We start from the raw sequence: 17,970 nt of genomic DNA on the forward strand, positions 1-17,970 counted from the left end.
TGTTTATGGGTAAACTGATGGCTCAAGGGAGTAAACCAGAGTTGTTTTGCTCAGGCTAGACAATGGGAGCTGATCATTCCTGGCTATGGGCGGTGTTCCTTCCAGGGAGCTCACAATGCAATTAGGCAGCTTCAGTATTTTGGGTATCAATAAAGGATTTATTACTAGAATTGGTCTGATAACTACTGAGCTGGGTGTGTGCAGGCGGGTTCGTTAACATGTGGAGCAGAGATCCCCCATCATGCCGTGCTTCCCTGCTTTTCTGGTCCCAGAGTTCGGTGTGGTTCTTGCCTTGGAATATCTGTTCTCCATTCTGTAGGCTAATGGAGATGCCTCCCTGTCCCATCTTTGATGCAAATGAGGCTAGAGAAGGTTCCTTAATCCTGTCACCAGGGGTTTAGGTGTGTCTTCCACTGCCTTTTCATTGCTTTTTGTAAGTCTTTCTTCTGATCGGCTTTGATTCAAGCAGAGCCTGGGATGAGTGGGGGAAGGTTTTTCATGAGTCAGACAGTCTGGGTACTGCGCCCTGGTTCCCCAAGAGCACAAAGCTGATAGGTAACAAGTAATAAATAAAATCTGCTTACTTTTTCTAACAGACACACTCTGTGTTAGTGCCATTATCTACGTTCTTTTAGTCCATTGTTTTTCACTCCACTAAAAATGTATTTACTTAATTTTTTCTCTTTTATTAAGAATGGGAATTTATTTTTCTAATTATTTTGGCATTTATGTTTACCGACCACAATCATGTACGTGACTCACTAACATTTGACTCCGTCATTGCTATTAGGCTCATACTTGGAACTGCATTTATTTTCATACGGATTTCAAGTTATTTTACAGATGTAACTTAAAATACAATTTGAAAATAAGCAACCTTCATCTGCACAGTGGCTAAAGTTATGTGTTTAGCTAATTTTTTTTTAAACTGGCACTGCTAAGTTTAGTACAAGTTAAATTTACATTCTAGAAGGATACTGTTATTTGATTGCACCATGTGAAATCATGAATGACAAAGCACAGTATGGTAATAAAAATAGTAATGATAATTACTCCAGCCAGGACAGATTAGGCATTTTAGAACTCACTACTCAAGAATTAAATTTAAACATAAGAGAGAAATAAAATTATGAAATGAGGGCGTGTGAGAGACACAGTGTGTGTGTTGGGAGGAGTGTGAGAGACAGAGAGAGTGTCTGTGTATGTGTGTGTGAAAGAGAGAGAGACAAAGTATGTGTTGGAGGAGTGTGAGGGACAGAGGGTGTGTGTTGGGGGGATGTGAGAGAGACAGAGTGTGTGTGTGTGTGAGAGAGAGAGAGAGAGAGAGAGAGAGAGAGGGTATGTTGGGGGAGTGTGAGAGACTGCGCGTTCTCTTTAAGCACGGCACACACTAGTCTGAAGCCTTGTTCAGTCCAACAGCAGCGGCCAGTAGCTCCCGCTCATGTCCCAGAGGCAGCAGCACAGACTCAGTTCAGTGGAGACCGGGTACACAGATGGGGGGATGGGGATAGATCAACATCAGCCCCACACCTTGCTCTGCACAGCAGACAACAAACTCCTGGGAACAGCCTGGCCAGGGGCGACTCCAAGCCAGGGGGGAGGGGGCAGGAGCAGCAGCGGCTGCAGAACAGCAGCGGAAAGAGGGACAGGACACCCATGCTCCAGAGGTGCCTCCCTCAGCAAGGGTCCCTGGGTGGTCACCCAGCCCACCCACCCCTAAGGCTGGCCCTGCCCCAGCTATGCCAGCCCTGTCTTTGCCTTGCTGGTTAACAAAGGTGCACCTCAGTCCCTGAGTTTCTCTGAAGCGTTCCCCTGTGGTATCCAGCCCCTGACCCTGGCTACTTACAGAAATCCCTGATCCTCTGGCCCCAAAGATGCAGTATTCCAAGTTTACCAGCTTTACCTTAAACAACTTTTGTCTCTATTCTTAGACAGGGCAATCTTCTGTCTATTGAAATGGTCTGTGTTTACCTCCAAGTGGTTCTGATTGTTTGCTGTTGTCTTTGATGGTTTTCTCTTGACTGGTCTGCAACAGGACAACAGTAGACAATTGAGCTTTGCATTACATCATCAGCTAACCAGGTAGCGGTGGCATCTCCCTCCTGCATGCGTAGGCCACCACCGAGTATTATCACTTCCTGGTGACTCATCTTAACCTTAAGACCATATGGGCATAAGCTTCAATATAATTCCATTATTTCTTAATATTACCCCTATATACATCACACCATGAATATGACCATCAATAAATGTCCATCTTTCAATAGAGACCATCATGTTACCTTTTATGGACAAGTATCCTGTAAGATGGGTTTGAGGTAATGAGTTTGTCAGGCCTAAGATGAGAGTTGTTTGCAAAGAACAAGGGACCCTTTGCCGAGGGGCCTATCTGTCTCAGCTGTATTCTCCCACCTGCAAATATGTGAGCATCTCAGGAAATTTACCATGAACCTGAGCAGCAGATGATAAACAAGAAAAAAAAATTAAAATACTTAGCATTTCTGTAGGTAGCGCTTCACATCTATCTCCCAGGCATTGTACAAAGATTAACTAGTCTTCACCATGACATTAGGAGGTAGGTGAATATTATCATTATTCTCCAGATGAAAAAACTGAGACACTCAATGCCGATGCTAGCCCATTAGGGGCCCTAAGCAAGAATATTTTGAGGGGTGTCCCCCCCACCACAACACATACTAATAATTAATAGGGGACCCTCTTCAGCTGCTTGAGGCCCTAAGCAGTTGCTAGTCTGCTTACGCCTAGCACTGGCTCTGACTGAACGAAAGAGGTTAAAGGCTTGATTTTCAGAGTTGATGTGTGCCCAAAATTCCTCTTTACGTCAACTGCTGGTCAGCACCTTTGAAAAACAGCTCCTAAGGACCTGATCCAACGCCCAACAAAGTCAGTGGGGGATCAACCGGGTCAGATCCTAAGTGACTTGTGCAAAACCACACATGCAATCACAGTGTTTCATATGTGTTATAGCTGGCCTTGGGCAGCTTGAATAACATGACCATTACGTACCTACGCAGCATGTGGCCCTCAGCTTTGCTGGCCTTGTTTTTCAACAAATTGTACAGCATGTTAGACACACAGCTTTTCTTTCCTATCAGCTACACGCGTCTTCCCCTTCAGTTTGCTTCAGGACAAAGAGTTATTGTGGGCCTACAAGAGAACTCTTACTGTCTCTTAATATTTAATAGAGCTGGTTGAAAATTTTCCAGTGGAAGATTTTTCCATCAAAAAATGCTGATTTCATTAACTCAAAACATCTTGCGGAAATTTATCCATTTGGTTGAAATTTTCAATAAGAAATTATTAAAATGTTTCATTTGGATAGGGTCAAACTATTTTGTTTTAACTTTATCATTTAAATTTTATATTGTAATATAATTTATAGTATAACATAAAACCCTTAACAAATATATAATGTAATAAGTCAAAACAAAATACCTCAACCCAATTAAACCAAAACATTTCAATAAGGTCAAAATTTTGGAATATGATGGGGTTTGGGGGGGGGAAGGGCGGGGGAAGAAAGGCCGAGATCTCTACTTTTCATCCAGATGCAGCATGAAATGAAATCTTGGAATTTCCCGTGGGATGGGAATTCCATTTTTTAAGCAGCTCTAATATTTAACAAAAACAATGAGGAGTCCTTGTGGCACCTTAGAGACTAACAAATTTATTTGGGCATAAGCTTTCATGGGCTAAAACCCACTTCATCAGATGCATAGAGTGGAACAAACACTAGGGAGGTATAAATACACAGCCTTACCAAGTGGGGGGTCAGTGCGAACAAGCCAATTCAATTAAGTTGGAAGTGAACTATTCTCAACAGTTGACAAGAAGGAGTGGAAATCACTTTTGTAGTTCTAATGGCCTAATATTAGGTTCCCTTATGTTCCCCTTATAGTATCCACAGAGTATGATGATGGAAAATAGATTAATGTTTTAGGAGCCCTGGTGTTCGAAAGATCAGTGCCATCGAGTAGCTGAGAGTGTCAGGGAGAGTTGTTATCTGGGGAATTGGAGTAATTTGCATTCTTCATTCTGCAATCTCTGAGCATTTTACAAGTGTAATGAGTATAATTGGCTGATTAACTGGTTAATTCAGGTTCACAGGAAAATGAGCCAGAGGCCCCTCACACTGAAATCACATACCCTTTGGCAATTTAAAGTCTCCTAGGCTTTCCCAGCAAATATTAAAACATATTTGTGGGGAATGGGATACTTAACACAATTTATTGTCATAGATCAGGAATTGAGGGTAAGCCAGTTATTATTGCCCTAGGCAAGCATTTAAGGCCAGCTTGTCACAGGCCCTTACACAGGAGGAGCATGAGGGTGACAAGAAGTGTGTGTGGGGGGGAGATACAAGAAGTCTATTCCCCCTTTCACAGCCCATTCAAGCACCCATCTCAATAGCATCACCCTGTGAGTGGTGGAGCACAGGACCTGCTCCTTTGGATCACCCCAAAAGTGGGGGTAGGGAGGTGGCAGGGCCACAGCCTTGTTCCCCCTTCACATCAACCCATGGACTGGGCCTGTGCACAGCAAGGAGCAGGTTGCACCATCCAAAAAGGTTGAGACAGCCTGTGCACCCCAGGCTGCTAAGGGAGGGATTGTGACTCCCTGAGACCCAACCCCTTCCAGAGCCCCTCCTGTGGTGAGGCTGACACAGCTGCACATCAGTCTCACTCAGACCATACATTTACCAAGCCTTCTTAGGCAGTGGGTATAAGAGGCCAGGGGAGGCTAAGCTCCCCGAACAGCTGGCCCACTGCCTTTGGAACGTGCCACCACCGAAAGGGTGGGTGCCCCAGCCAGGGCTCTGCCCATGTTCCACCCCAGGGCCCCACTCCTGCTTGTCCTCTTCCCCCCGAGGCCCTGCCCTCCCTCCACCTCTTCCCATCCCAGCTCTGCCTGCATGGCGAGGGGGTGAAGAGGCGTGGGTGAGGGGAGGCCTTGGGGAGGAGGCTGAGCGGAACGGGGGTGGAGCATGGGGGAGGGGGAGGCTGAGCAGAGTGGGCCTTGGGGCAGGGCTACAGTCTGGGCGCACCCAGCCTCCCCAAATGAAAGAGTCACTTGCCACCCATGCCCAGGGGCGGCTCCAGGCCCCAGCACGCCAAGCGCGTGCTTGGGGTGGCATGCTGCGGGGGGCGCTCTGCCGGTCGCCTGCAGGAGGTCCACCGGAGCCGCGGGACCAGCGGACCCTCCGCAGGCATGTCTGCAGGAGGTCCACCGGAGCCGTGGGACCGGCGACCGGCAGAGCGCCCCCTGCGGCGTGCCACCATGCTTGGGGCGGCGAAATTGCTAGAGCTGCCCCTGCCCATGCCAGCCCTTTACAATCCTAGAAAAGCCACACTCCTTGCCCAGAAGAGCATACACATCCAAATGAGACAAGAGAAACAAACAAGACACAGGACAATGTGGTGAGAGAGGGGCCTGAGGATGACTGATGAGGGGAGGGAGGGAGAAGGGATTGCTTGAAGAGGGAGGTTTTATGACCTAATAGAACACAATGGGGCAATTTTGTATCCATCTATGCTGCTGCTTTGTGTGACCTGTGGCAAATCAAATTCAGCCCTGTCTGTGCCTCTGGGAAATGGGAATAACAATACATAGATGTCTGTGGAAACCTTGGTAATTCTCAGATGAAAGGTGCTCTGTTAGCATCAGTATCATCAGTCATTGTAGTTAGCATGGTAAGAAATCCATCACCTAGCAACAGAACAGTAACTCTCCTCTCCCTCTTCCATGCTCCCAAGTACTTGCCCTCATCTCAGCTTTCCAGCAATCTTTTCAGCTGGGGCAAGTTTGCAGCTCATGGCTGTTGGTGATATTACCTCAGACCTACCCAGTTCTGGACATTCACAGCTGGTGTCATTTCACTCCCTTCCCCTCCCCTCCCCCCCCCCACCATCATTGTTATCTTCTTTCAGCTCTTTCTTTCCCTTTTCTCCTTCACTTCTCCCCTCCTCTATTTCCTGCTTTATCTCCCTTTGTTCCCAAGCAATTGTGCATTGAGGCTCATGGCCCCCAATTCCCAACGCTTTGGTTGGGTGGTGGCTTTGTGACATCGATAATTATTCAGCCAGTCACCACACACAACAGTTTTATGCAGTGTAATTGTAGCTGTGTTGGTCTTAGGATACTAGAGACACAATGTCGGAGAAGTAATATCTTTTATTGGACCAACATCTGTTGATGAGAGAGACAAGACTATGAACAGAAGTTGGTCCAGTAAAAGACACCCACCTTGTTTCATACACAACAGTTGACATTTGATCCTGTTGGATAAAGTGCCAAAAATGTCTTAAATCTTTTTTTAATCAAGTAAATCTGTGGTCCGAATTTTTTATTTTGTATTTGTTTATTTTAGATTACAGAAACACCTGGCAAAATATATTATTTAGGTGATATCTCACTCACCTAAATCCAACCAGACCTCTGGGAGTAGCTGGCTTCATATATGTGCAGTACAAACAGCTGGACATTATTTTTATAAGCTAGGAAAAAAAATTGTCTTTATTTTACATAATAGTGTTAGGATAGTCAAATTGCTCATTATTATGATTTTGGCAATTCCATTAGCCAGCATGGTGCTTTAGACATATACAAGGACAATGACCCTACCCTGCAGGAGCTCACAATGTAAATTAAACAGATAAAATATCAAATAATGACAACAGACCAAGGTCAAGGGAGAGAAGGAAGGAAAGGAAACACCAAAAGATGTAGATAAAGAGAAAACTACTCATTATTTTACATGGTCAGCAATTCCTTATATCTGTTCTTTTAGCAATGTACCTTTTATCTGTCTATTCTTGTATCTAGTCGGTTTCTTGTTTCATTTCTTTAGGGGAGGGAACAAATCAGAACCTCATATCCCAATCAAGTCCAGAATTTGGAAAAGTTTGGATTTTGAGCTGATTCTGAATCCACATGTTGAAATCCCGACCTATTTCTATGGGTAGATCCCCAGCAGGTGTAAATCAGCATTGTTGCATTAAAGTCAACTGAAACAGCAATTGCCTCCCTTGTGAAATAATGGATGTCATTCTCTATTGCCAGATTCTCAACTGCTTTATTGAAGTCCATTGACTTCAATAGAGCAACACCAATTTTCACCAGCTGAGGAGCTGGCTACAGTGTTTTTGTTACCTTAATCATTTTGTTAAATGATCACACACACACACACACACACAAACCCCAAAGCCTGATTTTAAGGAGGATGTATCTACAGTCTAAAAGAAAGAGAGTTCTGCTCTCCTGCTTGTTATTCCAAAATGCTGGAGGGAGCAAGGACTTAGACTCTTCTACTCTTTGGGAGAAAGGGTTCCTTTGGTAGCTTTAGCTTCATTACTTGAGAAGGGCAGCTCATTGCCAATAAACCAGCATGGTCCCTGTAATGTCTCTGCTGGTGTGTGGAGGCGGACACTTGACAGGAGAATAATGTGTAAACTGGACATTTATTGCACAGTAAAACCCATGCTACTCCCTTAAATAGTCATTAAAGGGGGGATTGTTGGAAATCAGCATTCAATGCATGTCCAGCCAGCCCTCACGTAAAGGACAGCGAGAGAGCCGTCATGCATTGCAAATGTTTCTTGGGCACAATACCGTGAAGCAAACCCACCCTTTCTGCCACACAAAAGATGTCTGGGAGTTGGAGGGGCGGGGGACACTCACAGAGCTACTGATGTATCTGCCCATTGTGAAAAACCTATATAGAGAAAGTTTTGTTTTATCTTTTCAGGAAAAAAAAATCTTCCCTTTTGTTAATTATACTGGCCACATGCAGGAAAACAGGCTCTTTCTTTTATTTACATATTTATATCAACATTTTTCAATATTTCCTTTCTATGTTCTTAGTTAGATGGCATCCATCAATCTTAAAGATATTACTGCTGTGCTGGGTAGAAGCTACGCTTGGTTAGTGGCTATGCTCTTACCATACAAACCTTGTTTGCTGCTCTGGCAATGTCCAGATCCTCATTACATTCTTTCATCCCCACCTTCTGCATCAAATTTAATATCCCCCACTCCTCATCCTTACAACCCTCAACAGTTTAGCTCCATTCTGTATTCACTTTTATCCTTGTCACCATTACCCCACCCTCAGGTTCTTTGCTGCACCCATGCCTATGTCTGGGACCACTTTCCTGAGCCTGTCTGCCATGCTTCCATCCACTCCTCCATGTCACAACTCAAAGGAGACTTCTCCCAGAAGGCCTATAAACCCCAGCACCCTTTTTCCTTCACTCATCACCAGATAGATTATAGGAAATAACCAAATTGTGTAATGAGCAAGACTCATGCTAAGCTTCACTGCTTACTCACATTGCTCTTTCCTGCATCCCATCCCATCATCTTCCATTCATACATCCTCCATCTAGAGTTCCACCTCTTTGGGACTTTGACTTTGTCTTCACAGTGCTGGTACAATACCTAGAACACTGTTGGTGCTCTACATATAACAGGAGCAAACCAGGGGAAAGAATTCCATTGAACAGAAGACATGTGTGTTTCCAGAGGTCCCTTGCCACAACACGGCTACAGGAAGCATTTTAATGGAAGCTAGGGCTCCTAACTGAAGATATACAGTGTATACAACTCAACACCAGAACGCTCATTTGAGTTAGGGGCACGATGATTAATGTAGGAGGCATCAGCAAGACTTAGTTTAAGCTTACTGTGTGTGTTCAAAGAAACATGGCATTTGCCCTCCAGATATTAAATCAAACCTGTAAAGGTGAAACTGGAATAGAATGCAAGCCTTCAAAGGCAAAGTCAGCACCATAGTGAACTCTCTTGGTGCAATATAGACCCAGCCCATCCAGTGTAGGCCAGTCTCAGTGTTAACAGGGTTGTCACTAAGCTGTATTTATACACATGTAATCAAGTATTGCTGGGGGACAGGAAGCGAAGTCTTGAGGGGCTTGACTCAGGGAAGCTGAGGGAGAAGACAATTGTGACTCAATCTGATGCCTGGAGTTAAAGGAGGTGGTTTTCAGACTTGAGAGTAGTGGTTGGAAGACTGGGAAATGCTGATGGTTGGTGATGGGAGCTAGAATTTGTGCTTGGTTGGTGGAAATTAATATATAATATTCTATGGTCATGGAAAGTGCGAAGAAGTGGAAATCAGGACCCACTGCATGGAGCCTGGTGAAGGAGGAGTGTGGGTGAGTATTGGTACCAAACTGAAAAATGCTGATGAAGGGAAATTGGGATTTGAGGGGTATCTGGAGAAACGTGGATTTTGGACTTGCCAGGAGAAGGGAATCAATCTGTACTGGAGTATGGGAAGTCCTGGGAGAATAGGTAGAGAGCCAGAAAGTTTGAAAATGATTACTGGTTGAAGGTTAAATGTGAATAGTATACAAAAAATAGCTGAAAACCTGCATGCTTGCACTTGTTAATGAGGCATCAGCCATCTTGGGTGACCCACCAAGGATTGAAACAAGTATCTCCAGAGCCAAAAGCATGAATTGCTATAGCTTGAGTTAAAGCTTGCTAGTTGGGGCTGCAGCTAGGATTCCCAACCCTCCAGGATTGTCCTGGAGTCTCCAGGAGTTAAAGATTACTCTTTAATGAAAGATTATAGCATGTGATGAAACCTCCAGGAATATGTGCAACCAAAATTGGCAGCCCTAGCTGCAGCACACAGGGAGACCTCTAACACACCAGTGGGTTACAGTAATACCAAAAAAATGCCATACAATCAGTAAGGCTTTAGCATCATTGAAGCCATGGTAGCAGCTCCAGTGTATCAATTACTTTGTCTTTAAAAGAACACAAACACACATTATCCTTCCAGCTAGGTAAATTAACATATGTGCTGCCACCATGTTGCTACGTGGGAATCAGGAAGGACCAAGGCATCAGTAAGTCTGCTCTTATTTCCACAAAAAATATAATCACAACAATAGACTTGTATAGTTTTGGAGAGATAAATTTTGATCTGAAAACCGATTTTGTTTAAATTCTCAGGGTTTTATTAGTAAGGAAGCTTAGTGTAAAAACATTTTAAAGAGTATTTCATGGATGTCAGTGTCCCTTTAACTAGAGCCACAGTATAATCCTCTATAATCACAGTACAACCCTACACTTCTGCTTGGGAAGCACAAGTAACTAATTGGTTTGTATGCTGAGGATTTGATTTCTTCATACAAAGAGTGTCAAAGGTAACTGAATAAGGACTTAACTGGACTTGTCAAAAATGACACTTTTCTAACAGGCTACATCATAGAAGCCACAATTGGAGCAGAAGTGGGAAATACCTAATCAAAATGTTGTAGTGGAAGGCAGCTGTCAAAATACGCAGACCCTATGCTTTCCCAGCTAGTCCACAAAGATACAGATTTAAGATACTTCTTTGCTGTCTAACAGATCTCATGGCTATCGATTTACTGTCCTTCAGTTATCCTAATGAAGTGCTCATCGTAGCAAGACAAAACCACTAATTGACAGTGGATCTAGATGGGCTTCAAGCCCTTACTTTCTAGAATGAAGGTTAAACTTCTCTTCAGTTACTGCTAGGGAAGCCTAGGGCGTGTCTACACTACGGGATTACTCCGAATTTACAGAATTTGATTTTGGGCAACCGATTGTATAAAGTTGAGTGCATGAGGCCACACTAAGCACATTAATTAGGCAGTGTGCGTCCATGTACCGAGGCTAGCGTTGACTTCCGGAGCGTTGCACTGTGGGTAGCTATCCCATAGCTATCCCATAGTTCCCGCAGTCTCCCCCGCCCATTGGAATTCTGGGTTGAGATGCCAATGCCTGATGGGGCAAAAACATTGTTGCTGGTGGTTCTGGGTACATCTTCCCCCTCCCTCTGTGAAAGCAATGGCAGACAACCGTTTCGTGCCTTTTTCCTGGGTGAACTGTGCAGATGCCATACCACGGCAAGCATGGAGCCTGCTCAGCTCAAGACAACAGTCATGAACATTGAAAACACCTTGCACATTATCATGCAGTTTATGCTGAACCAGGACCTGAAAAACCAGGCGAGGAGGAGGCGGCTACGGCAGCGCGGTGACGAGCGTGATGAGGACATGGACACAGAATTCTCTCAAACCACAGGCCCTGGCGCTTTGGAGATCATGCTGGTAATGGGGCAGGTTCTAGCTGTGGAACACTGATTTTGGGCCCGGGAAACAAGCACAGACTGGTGGAACTGCATAGTGTTGCAGGTGTGGGACAATTCCCAGTGGCTGCGAAACTTTCGCATGCGGAAGGGCACTTTCATGGAACTTTGTGACTTGCCTTCCCCTGCCCTGAAGCCAGAATACCAAGATAAGAGCAGCCCTCAGAGTTGAGAAGCGAGTGGCGATAGCCCTGTGGAAGCTTGCGATGCCAGACAGCTACCGGTCAGTCGGGAATCAATTTGGAGTGGGCAAATCTACTGTGGGGGCTGCTGTGATGCAAGTAGCCAAAGCAATCACTGAGCTGCTGCTACCAAAGGTAGTGACTGGGAAATGTGCAGGTTATATTGGATGGCTTTGCTGTAATGGGATTCCATAACTGTGGTGGGGCAATAGATGGAACCCATATGCCTATCTTGGCACCGGAGCACCAGGGCAGCCAGTACATAAACCGCAAGGGGTACTTTTCAATGGTGCTGCAAGCACTGGTGGATCACAAGGGACATTTCACCAACATCAACGTGGGATGGCCGGGAAGGATTCATGATGCTTGCGTCTTCAGGAACACTACTCTGTTTAAACGGCTGCAGCAAGAGATTTACTTCCCAGACCAGAATATAACCGTTGGGGATGTTGAAATGCCTATAGTTATCCTGGGGGACCCAGCCTACCCCTTGATGCCATGGCTCATGAAGCCATACACAGGCAGCCTGGACAGTGGTCAGGAGCTGTTCAACTACAGGCTGAGCAAGTGCAGAATGGTGGTAGAATGTGTATTTGGATGTTTAAAGGGACGCTGGCGCATGTTACTGATTCGCTCAGACCTCAGCCAAACCAATATCCCCATTGTTATTGCAGCTTGCTGTGTGCTCCACAAGCTCTGTGAGAATAAGGGGGAGACCTTTATGGCGGGGTGGGAGGCTGAGGAAAATCGCCTGGCCGCGGATTACGCACAGCCAGACACCAGGGCGATTAGAAGAGCACACCAGGAAGTGCTGCGCATCAGAGAAGCTTTGAAAACTAGTTTCATGACTGGCCAGGCTATGGTGTGAGAGTTCTGTTTGTTTCTCCTTGATTAAAACCCGCCCCCTTTATTGACTCATTCCCTGTAAGCAACCCACCCGCCCCCTTCGATCACAGCTTGCTTTCTAAGGAAATAAAGTCACTATCGTTTAAAAATCATGTATTCTTTATTAATTGATTATAAAAAGAGGGAGAGAACTGACAAGGTAGCCCGGGTGGAGTTTGGGAGGAGGATAGGAGGGAAGGAAAAGGCCACTAAAAAGTTCAAAATAATTACAGCCTTTTGCTTGGGCTGTCCACTGGGGTGGAGTGGGTGAGTTCACGGAGCCCAGGGCCAGCTCCAGGCACCAGCCCAGCAAGCAGGTGCTTGGGGTGGCCAACGGAGAGAGGCGGCATGTCCAGCTCTTCGGCAGCAGGTCCCTTACTCCCTCTCGGAACGAAGGATCAGCCACCAAATTTCCACCAAAGACTGAAGCAGCGGCAGTAGTGCTGCAGATCGCGATTGCGGCCTTTTTTTTTTTTTTTTTTTTGCTTCTTGGGGCAGCAAAAACCCTGGAGCCAGCCCTGACGGAGCCTCCTCCCCACGTTCTTACACGTCTGGGTGAGGAGGCTATGGAACTTGGGAGGGGGGAGGGTTATACAGGGGTTGCAGCGGCACTCTGTGATCCTGCTGCCGTTCCTGAATCTCCACCAGATGCCGGAGCATGTCAGTTTGATCACGCAGCAGCCCCAGCGTTGCATCCCGCCACCCCTCATCTTGAGCAGCTCTCCTCTCCTCATGTTCGTCCCTCATGGCCTCACGTTCACTGGCAGCTTTCCTGTACTGGGATAGGGTGACCTTCCACTCAGTCAGATGAGCTCTTTCATTGCGAGTCAATTCCATGATTTCTGAGAACATTTCGTCTCGCATCCGTTTTTTTCGCCACCTTATCTGAGATAGCCTTCGGGATGGAGGAGGGAGGCTTGAAAAATTTGCAATTGCAGGAGGGAAAAAAAGGAGAGACGTATTTAAAAAGATTCATTTTACAGAACAATGGTTATACTCTTTCACGGTGAACAACACTATTCACATTACATAGCACATGTGATTTCAGTACAAGGTCGCATTTTGCATCTTAATATTGAGTGCCTGCAGCTTTGGTGTTAGAGATCACAGACGCAGGTCCGGGCAACAGAATTCAGCTTGCATGCAGCCATGGTAAGCCATTGTCTTTTGGCTTCCACAGCCTTCATAAAAGCAGCGCCCTCCTTTCCCACATACCAAGCAAAGCCCATTGAGTGCTGCGGTTTTCCTGTTAACATGCAGCAGCAGAAACCAAACTAAACTCCCACCCCCATCCAATTCTCTGGGATGATGGCTTTACCCCACCACCACCACCACCACTGCGTGGCTGGTATCAGGGAAGATCCCTGCTAGTCAAACACGAAAAGCTCAGCGCCAATGCTCCCCCTCCCCCAGCTTGGCTAAACTGCAGGGAAGGATTTCTTTTCAGCCACAGGCAAACAGCCCAGTAGGAACAGCCACCTCTGTCCCCTTAATTAAATTCCCGTATTTCAACCAGGTTACCATGGACGATATCACTCTCCCGAGGATAACACAGCGAGATAAAGAACGGATGTTGCTTGAATGCCAGCAAACACTGGGACCATACACTACCAGGCTTTGTCAGGCAATGATACCAGATTACTTGCTACTAGCATGGCATGGTCAAGTGTCCTACCATGGAGGATGGAAGAAGGCTGCCCTGCCCAGAAACCCTCTGCAAAGGTTTTTGGAGTACCTCCAGGAGAGCTTCATGGAGATGGCCCTGGAGGATTTCCGCTCCATTCCCAGACACGTTAACAGACTTTTCCAGTAGCTGTACTGGCCGTGAATGCATCCCAAGTCCTCAGGGCAAATTAATCATTAAAAAAAATGCTTCCTTTTAAACTATGTTTTATATTTACAAAGTTACACTCACCAGATGTCCCTTCCATGGCTTCATGGTCTGGGATACTGCCTTGGGAGGGTTGGGAGGGTACTTCAGTCAGGCTGAGAAAAAGATCCTGGCTGTTGGGGAGAACGAAGTGCTGTGTTCTCTCCGCAAACTCATCCTCCTCCTCCTCCTCATCTTCTCCGTCTGCAGAATCTTCAGGCATGGCTGAGAGTAACCCCCTCCTTGGAATCCACAGTCAGAGGTGGGGTAGTGGTGGCGGCCCCCCCCTAGAATTGCCTGCAGCTCAGCGTAGAAGCAGCATGTCTGTGGCTCTGATCCAGACCTTCCGTATGCTTCTTTGGTTTTCTGGTAGGCTTGTCTGAGTGCCTTAACTTTCACACGGCACTGTAGTGAGTCCCTATGTGGCCTCTCTCCATCATGCCCGTTGAGATTTTTTCAAATGTTTTGGCATTTTGTCTTTTGGAACGTAGTTCTGCTAGCACGGAATCCTCTCCCCATACAGCGATCAGATCCAGTACCTCCCGTATGGTCCATGCTGGAGCTCTTTTTCGAATCTCAGACTGCATGGTAACCTGTGCTTATCAGCTCTCCACACTGGGCAAACAGGAAATGAAATTCAAAAGTTCACGGGGCTTTTCCTGTCTACCTGACCAGCGCATCCGAGTTCAGATTGCTGTCTAGAGTGGTCACAATGGTGCACTGTGGGATAGCTCCCGGAGGCCAATACCGTTGAATTGCAGCCACGCTAACCCTAATTCGAAATGGCAATGTCGATTTCAGTGCTACACCCCTCGTCGGGGAGGAGTACAGAAATCGATTTTAAGAGCCCTTTATATTGATATAAAGGGCTTCGTTGTATGCACGGGTGCAGGGTTAATTCGATTTAACGCTGCTAAATTCAACATGAACTCGTAGTGTAGACCAGGCCCAAGTCTCTTCCTGAGTTGCCAGTCTCGGCCTTTTCAATACTGAGGCTTTTGGTACAGGTAGAGTAGACATGAAAGATGGCTGAAGTGTCACCTTCTGTGAAGTCAGTACCTCAAGGTATGAAGAAAGTTTCCATGGCAGTGTCAGACTTTTTTTTTTTAAATGCTTTGACAGTCTCCACCAAATTCAAGATTCACAAATAGAGCAAGAATGAAAATGAAATACACTGTGATTCCACAAAGACTACAGAATGTCCTGTCTCTGACACTGGGATACCCATCTCTAGATCTTTATATCCGAGGGGTTCTACTCCTATTTTTTATTGACCTGACAAAGTCATAATCCTCTGTTTGTGACATTACAGTGAATTGCTATGGAGATTATTGCAATGTTACAAACAGAGAACTAGGGCTTCAACTTGCTAATACGCAGCCCAGATGAGCTCTTAGGAAACAAGAATATTGCTTTCATGCAGTTGATCTTAGTAATAACAAATGAAGGGAGAAATTCTCTCTTCCCTTCCCCATTCCCTTGAAAATATGTGCATAGGCCAGGGGTAGGCAACCTATGGCACAGGTGCCGAAGGCGGCACGCGAGCTGATTTTCAGTGGCACTCACACTACCCAGGTCCTGGCCACCGGTCTGCGGGGCTCTGCATGTTAATTTAATTTTAAATGAAACTTCTTAAACATTTTAAAAACCTTATTTACTTTACATACAACAATAGTTTAGTTATGTATTATAGACATATAGAAAGAGACCTTCTAAAAAGGTTAAAATGTATTACTGACACGCGAAACCTTAAATTAGAATGAATAAATGAAGACTCGGCACACCACTTCTGAAACGTTGCCGACCCCTGGCATAGGCAGAATCATTTCTGTGAGGCATTAGCTGCCCATTCAAGTCCTGATCTAAAATGGTGCAGAAGTCAGTGGGGGTTGGAAGTATTCAGGACTTCCCCGGATCTAGTTTAAAGTCCAAAATGCAAGGATACAATCTTTCCCTAGAAGAACACTGAGAAAGTTGGTCCCCTTGTTGTCATTTACACACATGACTATACAGTGAGCACCATCTCATGCCTAAATTATAACTTCAGACCACCAGCCAGCCTACCTCTTAATTCAGGGGCTAGGGCAGTAGCATCTTTCATCTCTCCACCTACAGCTCGGGGAATGAGTTTCCTCCTGAAAGGAATCTAAACTACAAAGCTTGATGTGAACATGTTTTTGTATTACAGAGAACCGAGATCAGAATTTAACTTTGAAATTGACTTATTTCCTGCACCCTGAGCCTGAGCAAAAAGTCAGCCTGTTGCCAATGAGTGCACACTGCAGAACTGTAATCAGCTCTAAGCAGTTTAAACTGTCCTTCTGGAGACTAAAGCTAAATGTGTCACTGTCTCCATTTGGACCAGAAGGCTCATGTCTGAGCTAAAGAAAATTCTGAACATCCACAGGATTTACAAGATTAGTGACTTACTGTGCCAGTAAATTTTAAACATCATGCTAAACACACTAGGAAGTCCTCCACCTCCCATCCCCCTCTATAAAAGTAAATCTGACATATGACCCGCAGGAGTGGGAGAGCTCTAGATGTGCATTACAGTGTATGAAAAGCAGATGAATCCCCTCTGCACTACAGCAGTCTCTGAACAGCTGAATCTACAGTCTGACAGGCAAGGGTGATGAATAAATGCATCCAAAGGCCCCATGGCTATGTAAGTCAAACATTTCATAAGCAGGTGCTTCTGATGTAAAGCCGTCATCACTATAACATATGGAACTCACGGCATTGCCAGAAGTTGGGATACTTATCCAACCAGTGAAAAGATACAGAAGGGTCCAAATAAATTCAGGGATGCAATGTTTACATCGATTACTGTGAAAGGGACTACTGAAGTCTGTTAATGAACTAGGTGCCTCATTTAATCCTCGGATAATCTGATTGTAAAGGGGCATGGTCAGCAATCCCAGACTAAAGTAAATGTAAAGGAGGTGTACAACTACCTTTGCCTCCCATCCTGTTGGGTCCTGCGCCAAGTTCAATGTGAGCCTACTAATGAAACTGGCCCATTGGCTTTATTCAGAAATAGGCAGCAAACCTCAAAAGCTTTGATGGTTCAGAAGAGCACCCAAAATGTAGATGCTTATCCAAACTCTTAGAATTTTGTATGGCTGAAAGATGAGGCTGAAAAATCTCACACGATGCCCCACCCCTTCATGGTATTTGAACACTTCCTATATGTGCAGCATGCATGTCCATTGACTACCATGGAGCTGAACAGTTTGTGAATCAGGGTGCAATTTGTTCCAGTAGCTTTATAATGTGGATTCTTTTCCTGTGCTTAAAGTGGTCTGAGAAAGGTGGCATGGTCTATCATAAACTGGTTTCACTTCATGCACTGGTTTTTCCCCGTCTAAACATCAAATCCTTTCTCTTGTGCACAGCCTACCTAAATGAACATATTTTGCACAGGGGAACTCGGTTGGTGATGGAATTCCCAGTTGAAGTCATTCTGCAACCTCTATTACAGCCTCAGAACTCCCATAATTTTAATAGCAGCAAAGAGTCCTGTGGCACCTTATAGACTAACAGGCGTATTGGAGCATGAGCTTTCGTGGGTGAATATCCACTTCATCGGATGCATAGTTTTAATGGTACCTATACTCCCTAATCTCACACATGGAAGATTTTTAGTTGGTGGAACTTCATAATTTCTGATCCACCGGCCAAACCCTTATCCTGACCTAAATCCACCGCCTTCCGCACATATTACTATACTTTAAGCATCCAATGAAGCACAGCTCCACAGTAGACGAAGTATGGGAATCTCTTTGCACAAGCAGTCTCTGCATCCTAACTCCCCAGCACAGTGGCTCCACATAGCTTTGCTACCTTTAGAGCCATGTGCACCCAGGCAG

At 45.4% G+C, this 17,970-nt stretch overlaps 1 long non-coding RNA gene across 1 annotated transcript; it reads right to left on the reverse strand.

The window, feature by feature from the left end:
- Positions 1 to 335: 335 nt before the first annotated feature.
- Positions 336 to 5,891, reverse strand: LOC120395870. The gene is made up of 3 exons (XR_005592866.1): positions 5,853 to 5,891; positions 1,972 to 2,026; positions 336 to 472 (listed from the first exon to the last, which is right to left on the reverse strand). It is a non-coding gene; the product is annotated as an uncharacterized LOC120395870 (long non-coding RNA).
- Positions 5,892 to 17,970: the final 12,079 nt, after the last annotated feature.

The sequence above is a fragment of the Mauremys reevesii genome, linkage group 1 (assembly GCF_016161935.1).
Source record: "Mauremys reevesii isolate NIE-2019 linkage group 1, ASM1616193v1, whole genome shotgun sequence".
NCBI classification, from domain to species: domain Eukaryota; kingdom Metazoa; phylum Chordata; order Testudines; family Geoemydidae; genus Mauremys; species Mauremys reevesii.